Source organism: Parus major, chromosome 5 (genome assembly GCF_001522545.3).
Source record: "Parus major isolate Abel chromosome 5, Parus_major1.1, whole genome shotgun sequence".
Taxonomy (NCBI): Eukaryota; Metazoa; Chordata; class Aves; order Passeriformes; family Paridae; genus Parus; species Parus major.
This window is the reverse complement of record NC_031774.1, coordinates 51,279,654-51,298,012: the sequence shown is the minus strand read 5'-3', so window position 1 is coordinate 51,298,012 and position 18,359 is coordinate 51,279,654. Positions and strand designations below refer to the sequence as shown.

At 40.5% G+C, this 18,359-nt stretch overlaps 1 protein-coding gene and 1 long non-coding RNA gene across 2 annotated transcripts in view; one reads left to right on the top strand and one right to left on the bottom strand.

Annotated features, from left to right (window-relative positions):
* Positions 1 to 10,103: 10,103 nt before the first annotated feature.
* LOC107205248 lies at positions 10,104 to 16,626 on the bottom strand. The gene is made up of 2 exons (XR_001521898.2): positions 15,771 to 16,626; positions 10,104 to 13,922 (listed from the first exon to the last, which is right to left on the bottom strand). It is a non-coding gene; the product is annotated as an uncharacterized LOC107205248 (long non-coding RNA).
* Positions 16,627 to 17,427: 801 nt separating this feature from the next.
* HSP90AA1 (heat shock protein 90 alpha family class A member 1) overlaps positions 17,428 to 18,359 on the top strand; it is a 6,941-nt gene continuing 6,009 nt past the window's right edge. Inside the window, exon 1 of the mRNA XM_015631134.1 lies at positions 17,428 to 17,624. The gene's annotated coding sequence lies outside the window, so the exon portion shown is untranslated. The remainder of the gene's footprint in view (positions 17,625 to 18,359) is intronic.

Genomic DNA, 18,359 nt, shown 5'->3' with positions numbered 1-18,359 from the left:
AGAGCAAAGGAACAACAAGGATCTCTAAATAGTAATATTCAAAACAGATAAAGATGTAATGACAACAACAACAAAAAGTGCTGCTCCAAGCAGGCATACTCAGTATGTCTTGCTCATTACCCACTGACAACATTGGATAGATCACTTTGAAGAAGAAAGCAGACAACTTTCGTAGAGGGACAGTGTGGAATGCAAATTATACTGAAACCACAGCAGGCCATCTGTCACTGATGGAATGAGTGTGATCCAAAGAATAAACAAAGTTAACAAGTACCTGGTTATCAGCAGTACATGATGATGCAGAAAGTCAAAGAATTGATGTAGTGTTTAACATTTACAAGAAACATCAATAAAAGCTACTGAGAGATTCCATGGAGAATCCAAGACAAATACTCATTTTAAAAACACAGCTGCAAGTCACAAGAACACTATTGTACAGCCCCATCAACAATGTTCATCAAATACTAGGAGAAAAAGAGATTACAGTGATAAGTCCTATGAAAAAATTCCCTGTACCACTTGAAAATTCTTGTTTCAACCTAACCGAGCAAGGATCATAGTTCTGAAATGATCCCATGAGGACACCCCAGATCAGTTGTTTTGTATGCATCACACAACCAATAAATTGAAGTCAGTCACAATCACTGCTGTACTGTGCCTTTACTTTCTGCAAATTGTTTTGGCAAATTGGAAAACAGACATGAGCAAAATTCACTAACAGTAATAAAAGTGTGGTCCTTTGAGATTGCTTTATGTAGGGCATAAATTGGTCCTTCAACTTTTCAGAATGTAATATTAATAGTGCTTTTTCTGGATATGAAGAACCTACAATACAAGTACAGTTATTAACAAAACTTTCCTATTTGAATGCCATCTGTCACTTCCAAAAACGTACAGCAACTGATATCAGCTTTTACCAGCTTTTCTGACACAAAAAAAAAAAAAAAAAAAAAAAAAAAAAAAAAAAAAAAAGAGTAAGATGCTTACACCCATACTCCATCAGGCAACCTATCTATTCCAGCATGCCCTGCCTGCAGATTATCCTGCAGAAATTGAGAACATCTTTGTACTGTCTGTCAACTGTAGCAGGTCTGTCAAGTCTTTCTGGGACTTCTGATGCCCAAAACAATTTAGGCATTTAGTGTGACTGGCTTAAGAGTCAAGACAGTCAAAAGCTCTGGAATGTGTCAAATTTTAACAACTTTTGAATGTGTGTGAGTTGCTAACAGAGGTACAGACATGTAATGAACACATCTAAGCTAGGCAAAAGATTGGTGATGGTGAGAGGATGGCATGTAAGTTCCATTTAATATGGGGAGAAGAAAAAGGATGGCAGTGTTGGAAATATGTTTCCAAGTACTTACATGGTCTTTAAAGTACATTTAACTTGCTTTCATCATGAGAAATTATTGTTTTTTGCATAGTTTCACAGGTCCTTATTTGCATTAGGAATGTCTTCTTAACCACTGCATACATTTAACATTAAATACGTCGGGTAATGCATTATGTATTACGAAGTGAAAGGGTGTTACCAAGGAAGTTTCTGCTCTCCTAGAACACATTACATGTTGTTTATACTTTTGTCCCTCCACAAGGAGAGCAAGAGCATGTGATACATTTTGTTTTCCTAGTGGGGGGGTTAATTACTGAGAAACAAATGGGTACTCTTAGACATTTGGCTAGAAGGAGGCAAGGTAAAATGAGTCTACTTTGTAGTTGGGGTAGGATGATGGGTGAACTCTGTTGTGTCTTTGGAAAACTTCATTCTGCTCTTTGCAATCAGGTCTCTGTGAGTTGTCTCCTGAAAAAGTACCTTGCCTCCATAGCCAGGAGTGCTGTTCTTGTCAACAACAATTATTATCTTAGGGCTATAGTTGTCCTGGAAATTATGTTCTCGGAAGATAAAACTGAGATACAGAATTTAATTTAAATTCTATGGAAAGCTGGAGAGATTTATTTGATATACCAACAAATAACTTGTGTTTCTAAGATGTTCTGCAGCATTATATGTTTCTCAAAACTCCCTAAATAGGGAAGACATTATCCATATATACAGACAGCACTGCTGTAATCAGCTGAGGAATGACAACCTGGGAATAAATAAGGTCTGATTGTTGGCCAGCAGCAGCAACTCAGTTTCTCACAAAACTGGAATTTCGAGACAGTGTTGCAGTGTGAGAATGCAGTGCCATTGAGAAAGCCAAGAACACTCCTAAGTTTGGTCTGCAATTGACCCTTGCATGTTTGTAATTCAAGAAACAATAAATTCAGCGAATATGTGTTTCAAAATTATTTTCTCATTCATCAGAACTGGCTATTTCACTTAGCTGGTTTTCACTGGGAAGCTCATGGTTACCAAGTTACAATAATGCATTGTTGGTTATTGATGGGTCTTGCAGGTCTGCCAAGCAACCAGCATTTGGTGTGAGCAACAGTGAGTTAACAGCCATCCATGCAAGAAAAGTGGGTGCCAGGGTGTGATTCAGGAGTCCCTAAGCAGAACATGAAATGACGAAAGCTGAGAAAGGTGTCTTTGGAAAGAACAGACTTTAACAGTCAAGGAAAGGGAAGCATTACCAGCATTAAAAATAAATAAAAAAATTAAAATTAAAAAAAAAGTGACTGAGTTTTAAAGGTTACCAGATTCAGGAGCCTCTGAACATTTTGCACTTAAGACAGGTATGTGCATGTGTATCTTAAGTTTATGCCAGTTTCTTCAGTCTCCCCCAGGTCATCTACCTAGCTGATGGTGAGATCTTTCTCTGTTGCTTTGGTGTATTACTCAAAGAGGAATTGAAAACTTGTTAGCACATTCTTCATTCCTTTATCACCTTTCTCACATCTCAAAGGTTGCAAAGAGCTTCAGAAAAAGCATGGTTATCTGCTTTCTGTCCAGTCAGAGAAGGAGATTCTTCATCAGTGTCACAAGCATAATTTAATTTCCATGGCTCAAATGACTGTCTCCAAATTGTTTTAGATGAAGCACTGAAGCTTTAGATAAATGATCATCTAATGGGAATTTTTATGAGTTTTTCCATAAGCTCACTGAAGCATGGGAGCTCTGGATACTGCACAGCACTGGCTGTTCATTCAGGCAGAATCATTGCACATTTAAAGAAAGAAGAGCTTATTCCCCTGAATTATGTGCTGGCTCCATTCTGATCATCATTATGTGCTGACTTCATTATGGTCATGTGGTCACTGATTTTCATTTGCAAGTCAAGAAGGGCATAAGTTAAATTCACAAGGCTTTGCCATCCATCTGGTATCCAGAAGTTATTCATAGATAGGAAGATTATGTGTAACCTTTTAGATAAAACTTACCAGTAGAGTTTTTTTCCATCAAAAGTGCGATAATTTTTTTTATGATTGGGGTTTTGTCATCTATCAAGACAGGCTGGCTGAGAAGAAAGGGTATTTATTATTATGACATATGTATTCTTACATCATTACCATATGTACCTTATAATTTCATCACACACATAATTTAATTCATTGTAAAAAATTACCATCACTCAGGCCTTCAGCAGCCTAAATACCTGTCTAAATGGAAGTCTGACTTTCTCCATGCCTGATGAGACTTGTTCAGTTTCTCTCTCCTCACTTTCTCTTGATGCATACATAAAGCAAGGGATGGTATTACTAAAGAAAAGTGTGATTTAGAAGATTACCTGTGTAGAATAGGCTCATGGGTCCCCACTTTTCTAGTTTATCTGAAATGATCATCGTTATGCAGCTCACACAATATGGTTCTCATTTAACAAGCACTTATCAGTAATCTGTGTGATCAAATATGCACATTCTTGTGACATTCCTTGTCTTTAGCCTCCATCTTTCTAAGGCTGAGTGCTAGGTATAACAAGATCTATGTCATTTTCCAATAGCTGCTCTGTTGGTTGAAATAAATCCTGCCCGAAGTCTGTTCACTGTCATTTTTTTCTTTTCATGAGTAGGTATAACAAGCTAAAATCAAATATAGGGTAGATGCCTATTAAATCTTCATGTATTTTCCTCGTTTTCAATAGTAAAAATGAAAGAATTGCTTCTCATAGGCACAGTAAAATACAGAGAGCACTAGTCTGACATCTTTCACAGGCAATTACTTTCAATTTTCAAATATTAACTTCCTGATTCAGTGATTAGACACAGACGAGGATGTTTGATAGATGCACTGGAATACAGGTATTTCCTTTTTTTTTTTTTAATTCAGTTAACTAAAACTCTACTGTGATGTCTAAATATGTGGAATCTCTACAGGAAAATAAATATGGGGGATGGATTTGTGAGACAGGCTCAGTCTCTGTGTCAGGGTACCAAAGGAGAAGGGGAAGCTGTGCATATTTATAAAAAACCTGATTTTTACAACCTTCATTTATTTAAACATAGATAAAAACATAATAATGAGGAATTGATCTCAACACAAACCTTCAATTTTTATATATATGGTTTTATAGTTGTTTAGAATTTTTAAAGACTTAAAAATAAGCAAGCCTGATCCAACCTACAGATTTTCTCAGACAGCTATGGGATGTGGGGTGGGAGAGAATGGTTGAATAGTTAAACATATGATTCATGGAAAGTTAACATAACAAACAATCTATTAAAAATAATGGACTCATTGAAGGGGTTAACTTAAAAAAAAAGAAACCGAACAACTTTTGTAAGGTTAAAACTCCTGTGCTATATACACAAATATATATTGCTCTCTCTACCCATCTCTATATATTTGTTCAATATGACTCCTATAGAGAATATTTATATTTGCTGTATTAGCCCCATCTGGTGAGTCCTAACAGCATTGCAAACTGGGCAAAGTGTTGCTGCACTCTCATGTCCCAGCTCTTAGGTGGGTGGCAGGGCTCACATGGAGACCTCCCGATTCCTCCTTTTGCCCACTGCAGCAACAGCACAAGCACCCAGGAGGAATCCTCATTAGCATGGCAGTACCACAGTTCATAAGCTTCTCTTTTGCTTTAATGGATTAATCTCACGAGTGCATCCAGAAACATGCACAGCCCATCAGTGCACTTGAGTCACCCCCATTCACAAGAAATCTTCCATTTCTGATCCTTGTTGCCAAGGCCATGTGTGTCAGGGCTGAACCAGCTGCTCCTACAGAGACTCTACCTTTCAATGTTCTTCTGGGAGGGCTGTGGTCCGCTTTTTGTAATTACAGATGTCACTAATTGTAACTAATTGTGGGATGTCACCCACAGTTAGTTCATTGCAGAGCAGCTGTTAGTGGACACTGTAATGGGCAACCTGCTCCAGGTGGCCCTACTTGAGCAGAGAGAAATGAGATGTCCTCCAGAGGTTCCTTCCCACCTCAAACACTCCATCATTCTGTAAGGTTACCCTTAATAATTTATTTTTGTGCAATATTGATATGAATCAAGACTTTTTGGAGTAGGAAGCATTTGACTTACCTTGTGTAAAAATAAATTTTTATAAAACTCTTTTGAAGTGCAGAATCATGATGCTAATTTCTCAACAAGAAACAAGAAGGCTGCTTGCCTTTAGTACATGGGATAGCAAACCCTGTCAGCCTTTGATATATGGTAGGTCAGAATAAGACACTCCACAGCTGCCTTGCCTTGCTCCATGCCTAAGGAGTCTTGTTCAGTTTCTCTCCACTCTCCTTTTCCTGCTGCATGTCTAAACCAAGGGATGGGCTGATTTTTTTTATTTTTTTTTTTTTAGTGTCTTGAAGGTTACCTACATTAATTCTGTAGAAAGATGAGTGATGACAACGATTCTTTAACTGCCAGACTTAGCTGATGAAGATTAGTTGCTGTTCTAATCTAAGCTGATATGTGGCTATAGTATGTTTCTTTCCATCACTTCCCTCTGGAAAATTCAAACATAATCTCATAATAATATTTCTAGTCAGTTTAAATTATAATTTATTCTGTTTCTTGTCTACTTTCCTTCCCATGTCTGTGACAGGAGAGAATTGGGGCAAAATAGAAACAGCTAGTAGACAGACACAAGGGCCTTGTGGTCTTTTTTCATGAGAGGTGAAAAAAGGGGATTGTTTAAGCATAACTTAAATAGGAACAGGAAATAGTAGCCTATCTTAAGGAGGAAATCTTCATCTTTGGGTGGTTCCAGACTTGGTTTCTGTTAAATGATCAAGAGAAGGGATTTTACACTATAACATGTCCCTTCAATAAAATGTATTTCCTTGCAGTGTTATTCTGGCTTGAAGGGACTAGAAACAAATCTGTGTTAGTCCCATCATTCTACCAACTAAGCCAATATCTCTTATTTCCCAGAGAACTTTCAAGCTTATTTTTAAAATTAAAGAGTTACCTCAGAGTATTCCTGTTGAGGTAGAGTTTCAGTTAAAGGAGAGTGAAAATCTTGTATTTGTTATTTTGTCATAACTGCAAAATTTTATCTTGGGATGTCCCAGAATGTACAAGCAAAATTAATTTGATAATAAATCAAATCCTGTGATGACTTTTTTTACTTTATAATACAATCTAACATGGCTATATTAAAAGGGCTATGGATTTCTTCTTGATTAAACAATTATTCTATGTTATCTTAATCTTAACATAATCTTAAACAAGAAATCAGGGAAAAATGAAAAATCTTGACGCAAAATCTAAAATGTACACTGGATTATTAAAGATATATCTGAAACAATAATTAAGTTTCTCTGCCCTATGGTCTCAAGACAAGTTATTTGTATTTTTTCAGTTTAAAAACACACGTGCAACCGTCAAGTGTATGTGTAACTGAATCTGTGCAAACTGAAGATTAGCTCATGGATGAAGAGGACTCTTGCCTTCCAGGCTGAAATAACTGCTCATCAACACTTTCTATTCCAGCAAGAAAAACTTCCTGATGGAGGCAGTTAGCAAACCATTGGTTGCAAGTAATCTGGCTATTAATGTGACTCAGCCAGTAAAACACTGCCTGGATTCTTAACTGTAACCCTGAGAATGCTCAAGCCTTCTGTTGTGATCCCTGGCCAGAACGAGGCAGTGGCTGATCCTAACAAGCTGGGTTCTGGGTTTGACAGGCCTGACAAGCACAACTGCATTCTGACCATCACGGATTCAGGCACAGGATGACCAAAGCTGATCCCATGACAACAGTGAGGTCCAGTAGAGGAGTTTCTAGAGAAACGTGGCTTGTGCTGGTGTCTCTGGGAATGGTCAGGTTGGGGTCAGCTTCTTCTCTGCCTCCCTGGTTGCAAACATGACCGTGATCACAAAGCAAGGACAGGCAGTAGGAAAGTCAACTTCATTCCAGGCTTCTTGTTGTCATTGATAATGGTAAAAGTCTGTCAACAGAATTTGCTGTTCTCTGTCTCATGGCTGGTGAGAGTTAAGTGGACATTCTGCAGAGCACAGGTGCACAGTCTGATGGAGCAGGATCTCCACCTTTAGCGGCAAATTTGCCTGGCTGGGTAATTATCATTGCCTGAACTCTGTGCAGCAGAGAATGAATGAGCATCACACAATACAGCATGGCTGCTGTGTTTCATTTCTAGTATGTGTAACACTTAAAGAGAAAGGTCAAAATTAATGAATTCTGCATTATAGACTCCCTCTTGCAGTTCATATGTTGTATTGCTGTGCTTCATGAAGGCTTTGAAAGCTGGGGGAAATACACATTGAAATAGTATACTTGCTTCAGTTGTTGAATTTGTTGGAGCATGGAACAGATACAGAACACCAGCTCAGCATTATCAGGTAGTCAGTGATGATTAAGAATTTATTACAATTGTATTAACCCTTAATTTCAGAAAAAGGTTGCTATTTGTCTGTTCATGCTGTCACTAAAACTCAGGTATTTCCTTCATGAGGAACCACATGACTGTAAAACAAAGATTATCCTATATCTGAAGGAAGACCAAAGAGAATACTTGGGAAAAAGGCAAATCAAAGAAATTGTGAAGAAGCATTCTCAATTCATCAGCTATCCAATTACACTCTTTGTAAGTGCCTTGTTTGAGATGCTAATTGTACATGCTTTGAAACACTAGTTGCATACCTAATGTCCTTGCATCATTCTCAGATGCTACTAGTACAACATTAACTAAGATGTCTCTGTAGTGCCAGAATTAACATTTGCAAGAAGGACTCTTTATTGTGTGATAATTTCTTCGTTTGCTTTCCTAATAAACTCTGAAAGAGTATTGCTTATGTAGGACAAAGTTATACCATGTATCAGTCTAGATGCTGAGCTTCCCGTTCACCAACCCAGAGGAAATCTTATAAAGACAACACTTATCTTAGTGGGTTTAGTGACACACAGTTCATATTTTTGTTAAAATCTGGACTACTTGGTAATGAGAATACATGCTTGTAGCTGAAGATCATAATTATGCAGGTGAAGCAATAAACTCTGATCATGCATTTTATATTGATATATACTAAAGCTGTGCTTTCAGGGGCAAAGATGTCTCCTGACATATTTAGATATGCTTCTGAAAGAGGTCTGGTTGGCAGTGACTAACTAGTAATTCTGGATTTTAAGCCAGACTTATTATGGCTCTAGTTCCAAAAGTGAGAACAGATGAGCAGAAGGCAATTTAGGAAGGTACTTTGAATGCCATGTGCATCAGTATTATTTAATGAATTAATTCTGCAAAACCGCAAAGCCAAGTTGGAAATACTTGGAAATTACAGGTCTCATATGATCTGTAATTATGTTTATTCATACAAACCCAAGGACACGCAGGGGAGTTCATCAAGATGGAAATAACATGCAAATTAAATAATATGATAGGAATGTGACTTACAGAGGTTTCTAGAAAAATAATGCCCTCCTGTAATTTTCTGTCTTGAACTACAAAGGAGAAGGAAGCCAAGCTATCATGGTTATTTTTAGTATAAATTCAGAACTGTATTTCTGTCAGATGAAACAAACTTGAACAGTTCTATAGAGCCACAGCCAAGAGAGATATTTCATTTTGAACAAATGGTCTGAGGAAACACAATTTTAGGGTAGTCATTAGAAAGAGCAGCTATGCCCTGAGGAAGAAAAGCCAAAAAATCCCTTCTTTTACTATCCCAATCTTTTGATGCCCCTTTGCTTTACTTTGCTTTGTAGATCTACTGTGAAGGACAGCCAAAACAAGAAACAGAAATTGCATTCTGTCGTAATTTTTTTTATAGTTTTGCTTTATAAAAAAGAACTTGACTGGTTAGAGTGAACTTGCTGATTTTATTTTAAACACTAGACATTTAAAAAGTAATTTGAATTTGACAAAATAAAAGTACTTTCACTCTTCCAGATATATCTAATCCAAATAAAGCAGAGATGAAGAAATTTGGGCTGTCAGTGTCTGAAACAGTTTTGTCAGTCACAAGAGTCATTGCAACTCCCACAGTGCTGAAAGACCTGTTCTGGAGGGGTTTTCCTCCTTGTTTTGTTTTGTCAGTGATGGGGGGGAAAAAGGCAGAGGTATCTGCCAGCACCCCTCTGGAAATAACCTGGTGACTTCCAGTAGCTGTGGTCTGTCCTACTTTCCCAGAGCAGAGCAGCTGCATTATACTGACCTGCATATTAACTGGCTAAGAATACCCTCGGCTCAGCTGACTGCAAAGCAGGATTTCAGCATAAGGAGCCAAGTTACATCAGAAGATTTGCCTCAGTGTGGCAGGAAGCATCTCCTTGAAAGAGATGAAACCCGATTTTTCCGTCTAATTCACTATGCCTGGTTCCTGTAACACACAGATAAATTTGTAATGATTAATCAAGTACTTACACAGCTCTTGACAAAATTTCTCCAAGTACCTACCCACAGTCAGCTCTAATCAGAATATCTTACTGCTACTATTCTTTTTTTCCAACATTCTTTTGTGGAGAGGAAGCTGGGATTCAGAGTTCTTCTGGTTTTTCACAAGAAATAAATCTTTTGATCTGACACAGCAAGAAAATAACATTGAATTGTGCCTAAGTAGAGTGTTCATCACAGATAGTTGTTAAGCTTTAATCTGTGATTATCTGAAAGAACTCCATAATTTTAGTACCTTGGTTTTTTCCCCATCATTATCTTGCTAATAAAATGGAAGTACTGTCTGTAATATGAAAAAAAAGGGCCTACCCAGAATATATGGACAAATTTTGATTAATTTCTTGCCTTTTTTTTTTTTTTTTACAAGTATAGCGTGTCAAATTATGGAGCATTTCCTGTTTGAAATACTAGAAGAATCAACCTGATTGACATATATTTTAAATGGTCACAATCTCCCATCCTGAAAAATGTGGATCCTGAGCTTGAAGATTTTTAAAATTTCTATGACCTCTAAGACTTTTATTGAAACATGCTTCATGATGAAATCTGAATCCTCTAGATGTGTAGCAGACTCACAGTATAGCATACAGCATATACTGAATTCTGAATAGCTGACTTCAAGTATTTTTGCACAGTTATTGCAGCACAGCACAATTACCAAGGTGACAATAACAAATTTTTTCCAAGTTTTCCTTGACCTTCAGAAAGAAAGAGACAGCAAGTTTGTAAGCAGTTCTCTGGACTGTGAGGTATTCTGCCTGGACACCTCTTCGAAGCAGTGACAAGAGTCAGCCTTGGCCAAGGCTTGTTACAGATCTTTTTCACAGAACTCCTTTTGTACTGGTCAGATCCAAGGTAACTTGGCTGTGTGACATCAGAACTACTTTTGACCTATAATTGAGATTTAATAAATAACTAAAAATCCTCCATGCAAATTCTTTCTAGAATCAGGTTTATCAGATTAACACCAATTTAAGCAGTTGTTCTGCAAGAGTCTTCAATTCTTTCTATTTCTATGCCCTCTTTAAAGTGGAATGATTGAGGTTATTGCACATTCAGTATCCTCAATAAAAATGTGTAATTGATTTTCTTTAACCTAGTTCACCCTGACTCCAGCTATCACTGCTTAGTAAACCTACCTTCTCAGCTCTTTACACAACTAAAATTCCATTCACAACTAAATCTGAAAGTGTGATCTCCACACTAGATTGCTCTCTCTTTCCCACTGATTTCTAAGGTAAACCTGTCTATGAAGTTTTTTCTCTTTGTTTCTAGGAAATGTGCTTATAAAGAAAAAGATGCTTTGGAAGTGTTCCTGAACTATGAAGGCCTTTCCAACAATTGTTCTTCTTCCTTTTGCTGAAGTCACCAGAGTAATTTGATCCCAAAGGTATCTTCTTTATATAAAACCTTCCTAATGCAAAAATACATAATCTTTCTTATCTGCTTGAAACACATAACTAGAACTTACCTTCTGTGCTTTTATTTAAAATGAATTGAAAATTTATTTCCTACTATCAACTCTTCTTTCATGTCGTAATCACCTAACTTTGAAAAGTCATCTGTCATCAGCAATTTGCAAAATCAATACTATTGCATCAAGAATGTTAGTGAAGTGCAGAACTCATGCTTTGTGACATAATTACCAATAGTATCCAACATTTAGAAGGTAGCTTGAAGGAGAGTTTTGTCTCCAAATCTACCACACACAAAGTATGTAAGCACTCTACACATACCTACACTTGACAGCAAATATTCAAGAATGCTCAGCTGCTATAGGTACTAAACCCCCAACCCTTACTGTTAGACTGAATTAATCCCCTAGAACTTGAGTATGTACAGGGAAAAAAGTGTCAGGTTTATTTCCACGCTTGCTGATACTGGGGCTCTATAAAGTTATTTTTCTAACGCTGTAACTTAACCATCACTATTGTTTTTAACATCTTAATGGGAAGTCTAGGGTTTTGTTTGCCTAGGGACTTTTTACTTCAAACCTTCTGCTGTCTGGAAGGGCTTTTTCTCCAAGCTTCTTGTCCTTCTGAATTAGGATCTATTGAAACTTATGCCTATGAATAGAACAAAGCTCTTAACCATGGATAATAAGTTATAGCTGCCACCATACCTCTTGTTCTCCCTCCAAAGTTTACAGTTTTATGTAACTGTTCCTGATTTAAGGGAGCTCTGACAGGCATGACATTTTCCTGTCGCTCTCCAAGCCATGTAACTGTGTGCCCTGGTTTTTTGGTCCCGTGCTAGACAGAGGCCGCACACATTTTCACAAACAGGTACTGCAGTCATCTTACAAGGCTCTTACAACAAAAAGCAGAACCAGAGAGTGAAAGAAACACTTTTAACTTGGTGGAAGACAAAGTGTCTTGTATAGTTCAGTTGGCATAGGTATCATGCTTGATCTATATGTATAATTTCAGCTAAGAAGTACATAATTATGTAATTGTTCTGGGAAAGTGTAAAACATTATATAAGGTCTAAAACTATAAAGAAAATCTGCTTTATTGCAGCCATAAGGGAATACTAAGATGAGGAAAAATTTAAAATATCAAATTTGAGTTGTTATAAAGCTAACCTATTCATTTTGTAACAAACACACAAATTTATGATAAGACTGAACAATTATTCTGGGACCTTATTAATGTCCCATGAATCCAGGCCTTTCCATGCTCATTCTCTCAGCTTTCCTATGCAGCTAAGCTTTACATATCTCTATAAATATATGTTATAAAATAGATATATAAATTATAATTGACATTTGTTAATAGTGAAATTGTCGACTTCTACTATAACAAATATATTCTTGTTCAACAGTAAGTCCCTTTAGAATTCCTTCAGAGAGAAATGACTGACGGTTTTCATAGTCCCTGACACATACTTCAAGAACTATAAACTCTTAGGGAAAAAGAATGTGCACAGAGCCCATGGTCCATGCAATTACTGCTGCCACCTGCAGTTCCACAGTACAACTACATTGTATGATATCGATTCTGTTCTTTGCCTCTTAAGTAGCTTCTTCACCAGAAAAACATTTCTTCTAAATGACTATCGATCCTATTTCTAATATAAATCACCTTTTTTGTGACCTACAGATCTTATGATCACTTTAGCTTCCAGCAAGCAATGAGAAAGCACAAAAGAAGAGAGCCTGGGAAATTGTTTTAAGAAAACATGAAGCTTTGCTCAGACAGATATCCATTCCCAGCTTTACATTTCATTATGATAACACATATTTTACATGCATAATTCCATGTGTTAAAGCAAACTAGACATATATTACCACATCTTTCTACTTACATCATTCTTCTGAAATCTACTGTTAAGCAGTTTCAGTTGCTGCTGCTTTGTTTTCCTTCAGTAAACCCTGAAGCACTGAGATAACATGGCAAAACTGTCTCAGAACTCAAACAAAATTAATTTTAAAGCAATGCTATAAAAGCATTAAGGCTACAACACCAAACACTCAGAAGTTAAGTTAAACGCTGGAATTCAAATACTCAATGCAAATGTTTTTGTTTGTGGCTTGCAAAAAACAAAAAATCTTCTTCAGCAACACAGAAAAAAACTCTGATTGAATTAAGAATACCCCCTGTTTTCCTGGGTGTTATTTCAACACTCTGAACATTAAATAACTTCCTTTCAGCCAACTTTCACTTTGTTCTTTTTAAATATTGTAACTTTCACATAGCAAGGAGTTCCATGAAATTAAAGACTCTATTAGGATGCAAATGTATACAGAGAACAAACATGGGACTAATCCATAGGAAACCAGGAAATGCACAATGGAGGCTTTCTGCTAAGGAGTGTCCTGTTGGTGAGTTGGGATCAGCTGTCCCAGCTGTGTCCCCTCACAGCTCCTTGTGCCACCCCAGCCTCCTTGCTGGGGGTCAGTGTGAGGAGCACAAAAGGCCTTGGTGATGTCCAAACACTGCTCAGCAATAACACAAACATCTCTGAGTTATCAACACTGTTTTCAGCACCAATTCAAAATATAACTCCATGCTGGCTGCTGTGAAGAAAATTAACTCTACCCCAACGAAAACCAGCACATTCTCTTGGCTGAAGAATGGATCTATCTCACTCAGAATTTCCTCCAAAATTAACTCTGACACGAACCAAGTTTGGAACCAGTCTTTTTTTCTATTTTTCTTCTTGCCTAAAAGTGAAGCAATAAAAAAACTGTTATCAGTTAAAATAGAGTAACCATAGGAACAAAGTGTCTATATTTGCTAGCCCTCACTCCATAACTGAACAAAAAGGATACAGGTTATTCACAAGTCATGAAGAAAATATGTGTTTTACACAGGCACAGAGGAACTCAGATTAAGCAGAGCTGGGTAAACTTAGATGGGTTGGTATGAGATGACATACTCCCAGTGCACTTGTCAAACAACTTTGACAAAAGAAATCAGTCGCTTTTGAAAGCTGAATAATACAACCACAAAAGAGAAAACAGAATGATGTGACTGGAGATTAGACAGTATAAAGGCATGTGATCCTGCAGACATATGCAAAACCTCCCATAGGTCTTCACATGCTTGAAATGACATACATCCCTAAGTCTGAATCACTGGACTCACATTAATCGAGACATTAGAAAGGAAAATACTTTCTTAAGCATATTGAATATTTTTATAAAAGCGGCACTGCTAAAATTCTGGACACCTCAAAAAGAGAGCACACAAGAAAATTTAGTAGGATATTGCTTGATAAAATGCTTGGACAGATTTCCACATATTGCAATATGTTCTCTGAAGTACAGAAGTTATTTGGATGCAAATACATTTTAGAAAGCGTTTCAGTCAATGCAGTCTGAATGTAAGAAAATTTCAGCCTAATAGGCTCATTCTACAGAATTTATACTATACCATGACTATTTCTTAATCTAAGATAAAACATGGAAGTTACATCATTATGCCTGAGTGTAACTGCCACACTTTATTAGGACAGTGGTAAAGAGCCACTAGGCTGCTTTATGGAAGCAGACAACCAAAGCAGCTGTCAGATCACTCAAATCATAGTCACTGTGCAAAGAAAGGAACTTGTCGTACTCAAGAAAGCATTTTGATGCACATTATTTCCTACAGGCATACATGTTTGAGAGAAAGGAAGAGAAATGCATAGAGAAGCACCTCAAAATCAAACTTGAAGAGAGTACAGAAAAAAACCAGCCAAAGTAAGTACCAAGAAGGTGACCCAGACATAAGTGCAGAACTTCTGAGGCTGTGTTGGCTGAAATCCAGCTTTTTCAGTAACTTAGAACAGTGAGCAAATAACCTCACCCTTAAAGTCTGATTTCTCCTGTGGGCTGAGCAGCAGCTCATCTATACACCCTTTTATGTTGTTGACACCACAATTAGTTTTTCCACCTAATTAAAATAATCTGCAGGATTCTGTATTTTGGCCAACTGCTTGGGTCAGAGCTGGAGCACCAGGATTTAGAAGGGCAGAGTCCTTTAAGACATTGCAGTACAACGCATGTACTGATCCAGATACTGCAGAAACTGCAGCAAGACAAGCTGTAATTTTAATTCCTTGGTGTTCCTACATGTTTTACACATGTACTTAATATATCTTGTCAGAATACTGAAAACTCCCTGCAAACATAATGCTACAACAAAATCAAGCCAGTGGACCCCAATTCAGATCTGCCTGTCTGGGTTAAAACTGCAGGATAACCAATGCAAAGGACATTAAGTTCAGCATGAGGATTTTTGATTAAATGTGTTAATGGATCTAAGTATTGGAATATCTAATTCATGCTAGCCAGTCTATTTCAGCTGCTCAACTTGGAGAAGGGCAGGTTAAGCAACTTAAACTTCAATTCCCTGAAGTCAGACAGATGTTGAACTAGACAGGAGTCTGGGGCACATCAAAGAGCCAAAAGAAAATGGAAAGAACTTGCACCTAAGATCAATTTTTGCAACAGAAGCAATGTTATTTTAACTCCTCAAATAAATAGCTATTTTTTAGAGGAAGGAGATTTGTCTAGATTCATGCTTACATCAGTGCACAATTTTAACATGTAGTTTCTCTTGGTATTTATATCCTTGAAAGTGGATCAGCTCCAAGAAGAAAGTTTCAGAAGTCTGGTCTGGAACACATGGGATGCAGATCATTCTCCTGAGATGCGAAAGATCTGCATTTAACTCCCTGCTCCCAATCAGGTCATTCAGGATATAAAAATACCTGCCCTGCTAAATGCTGCAATCACAGAGCTGCTGGGTATGATGAGACGTGTACATATCAAAGCCTTTAGACAGGATATGTAAATGTATGTATAAAGGTGTCTCTTGCAGTGCCCTTTGAACATCAACCGAGATTTCCCAGATGAACTGGCAAAGGCCATGTTCAGGCTGAGAATCCCAGCGGGTTTCAGGCTGTGGGCTATTACAAACCAAACAGCACTGGCCTACGCCTCATGTCTACTATTAGCACTTAAATCCTTAAGTAACTGCATAGCTATGTAGGTCTGCTGAGCCGCTTGGATTCGATCCCACAGCTCTTTTTACCCTGTGCAAGTGCACAGACTGAGAGGCAGAATTTTATTAACTCACAGACTTATACCTGCTGCGTGAGAACCAGTGTTGCTTTCCCTGAGCAGGCGAAACGCGTTACCACAGCATCCCTAAGCTGTGATTCACCCGGCTACGCCCGGCAGCGCGGCCGGATCCTGCCCGGCGAGCAGGGCAAGGGGAGCGGCGCCACCCTCCCGCAGCCCCTCGTCCCAGCCAAGGGGATGGCAGCACCTGATGTACCAGCACTGCTGCACACCTAAATCTGCAGGCCAACACAACTGCACGCCTCCACCTGTGCACACACAGCCAGAGTCCTGCACACCTCCACCTGTGCACACACACAGCCACACAACTGCACACCTCCACCTGCACACACACACCCACAGTCCTGCACACCTGCACACACACAGCCACACAACTGCACACCTGCACACACACACCCACAGTCCTGCACACCTCCACCTGTCCACCCCCGCGCAGCTGCACCTCTGCACACCTGCACGCCCGCACAGCCACATATCTTAAATCCATAACTTAAATCCTTGAACTCGCAAAGCTAAACCTACATACCTGCGCACCCCACGCCCTCACACACCCGCACCCCACACCCTCACACACCCGCACCCCTGCGCTCCCGCACAGCCGCACGCCGGCGCACCGGCCATGCAGCAGAGACGGGGGTTCAGCATGGGGAGAGAGAGGGTGGTCCTGGACCCGAACCCCAGCCCTGGACCGTTCTCGGCAGGAGTGGGGGGGCTCCCCGAGTTTTCCAGGCCTTTCCCTGCCGCTCCGCGGGGGCGGGGAGAGGACGGAGAAGAACTGGGGGGAAGAGACCCCGGCCCCACCCCCTTCTAGGACGTTCGGAATGAGGCTCGGCAGCGAGTGACGTCACCCGGTCCGCGCGCAACCGCCCCGGGCCCCGCCCCTTCACCGCCGGCCCGCGCGGCCCCCGCGCTTGCGCCCGCCTCCTTCCGTTTTCTCCCCTCCCCGCGGATTCCCGGCCCAGCCAATCGCTGGGGGCGCAGCGGGGCGGGGCGGGGGGAGCGCGCTCGCGCCCATTCAGCCGCCGGCCCCGCGGCGCCTGTCGCGGACAGCTGTGATTGGCTGCGAGCGGCACGGCCCCGCCCCTCGGCCGGCTTGTTCCGCCCCCGCCTCGCGGCCCCCTCCTCGCGCCCCCCCGCGCCAGCGGTGAAGGTTCCCGATGGTTCTGGAAGGAGGCGGATCCCGCCGTATATAAATCGGGCGGGCTGTGGGGAGCGCGCATTAGTGAGGTTATAGCGGAGCGTGAGAGCCGTGTCACAGCGCCACCGAGGAGAGCAGCACCCCTTCCCCCTGCCAAGGTGAGCGGTGGGGGGTGGTAGCCGGCGGTGGATCGGCGCAGGGAGTGTTTTCCGACCGAATCCCGGGGCTCGGTGGTTGAGGGCACGGGGTTCGTGTTCGGAGTTGGGTGGGGGTGGGGTGTGCTGCACGAGCCGCGTGGCGCAGGTCGTGCTTCCCTCCGTGTATTTTTAGATCCTGGGAAAAGTGATTTGGGCTCATAGTCTGGGTATGGCTGAGAAAAAAAGCGGTATTGATGATTCTGAACCCAGATGGGGAAATTTGTGTTCTTGTAGAAATAGCGGCAGAGGTGGGCAAACCGAGCAGGTCCTTGGAGGGATCTGGTATCGTAGCGGACCTGGGGGAGTCGGTGGCGGTCAGGGAAGGCTGTTCTTGTCCCGGGGTGCAGCTGCAGCGCCGCCTCCGCTTCGCAGCATGCTCGGGAGGGCTGTGGGGGGCTGAGGTATCAGCGGAGGTATCGGGTGGCTGGAGAGATTCACTCTCAATGAGGGCACACAGCCATGAGCGTGCAAGATGGAGGAGCTGCGGTGGTGGGGGGAGGGTGCTCCGGACAGGGAAGGTGGCGGGGGCGAGAGGGGGAACGAAAGGAGTCAGGAGTAGGAGAAGGGAGCGGCGGCGGTGGGGAAAGAAATAGGGGCTAGAGGGAGAATGAACTGAGTTACTGTGGGGGGAAGGAGCGGGGGCCAGAGAAAAGGAGTGCCAAGAGTGAAGAGAGCGAGGAGGGGGAAGAGTGGGGG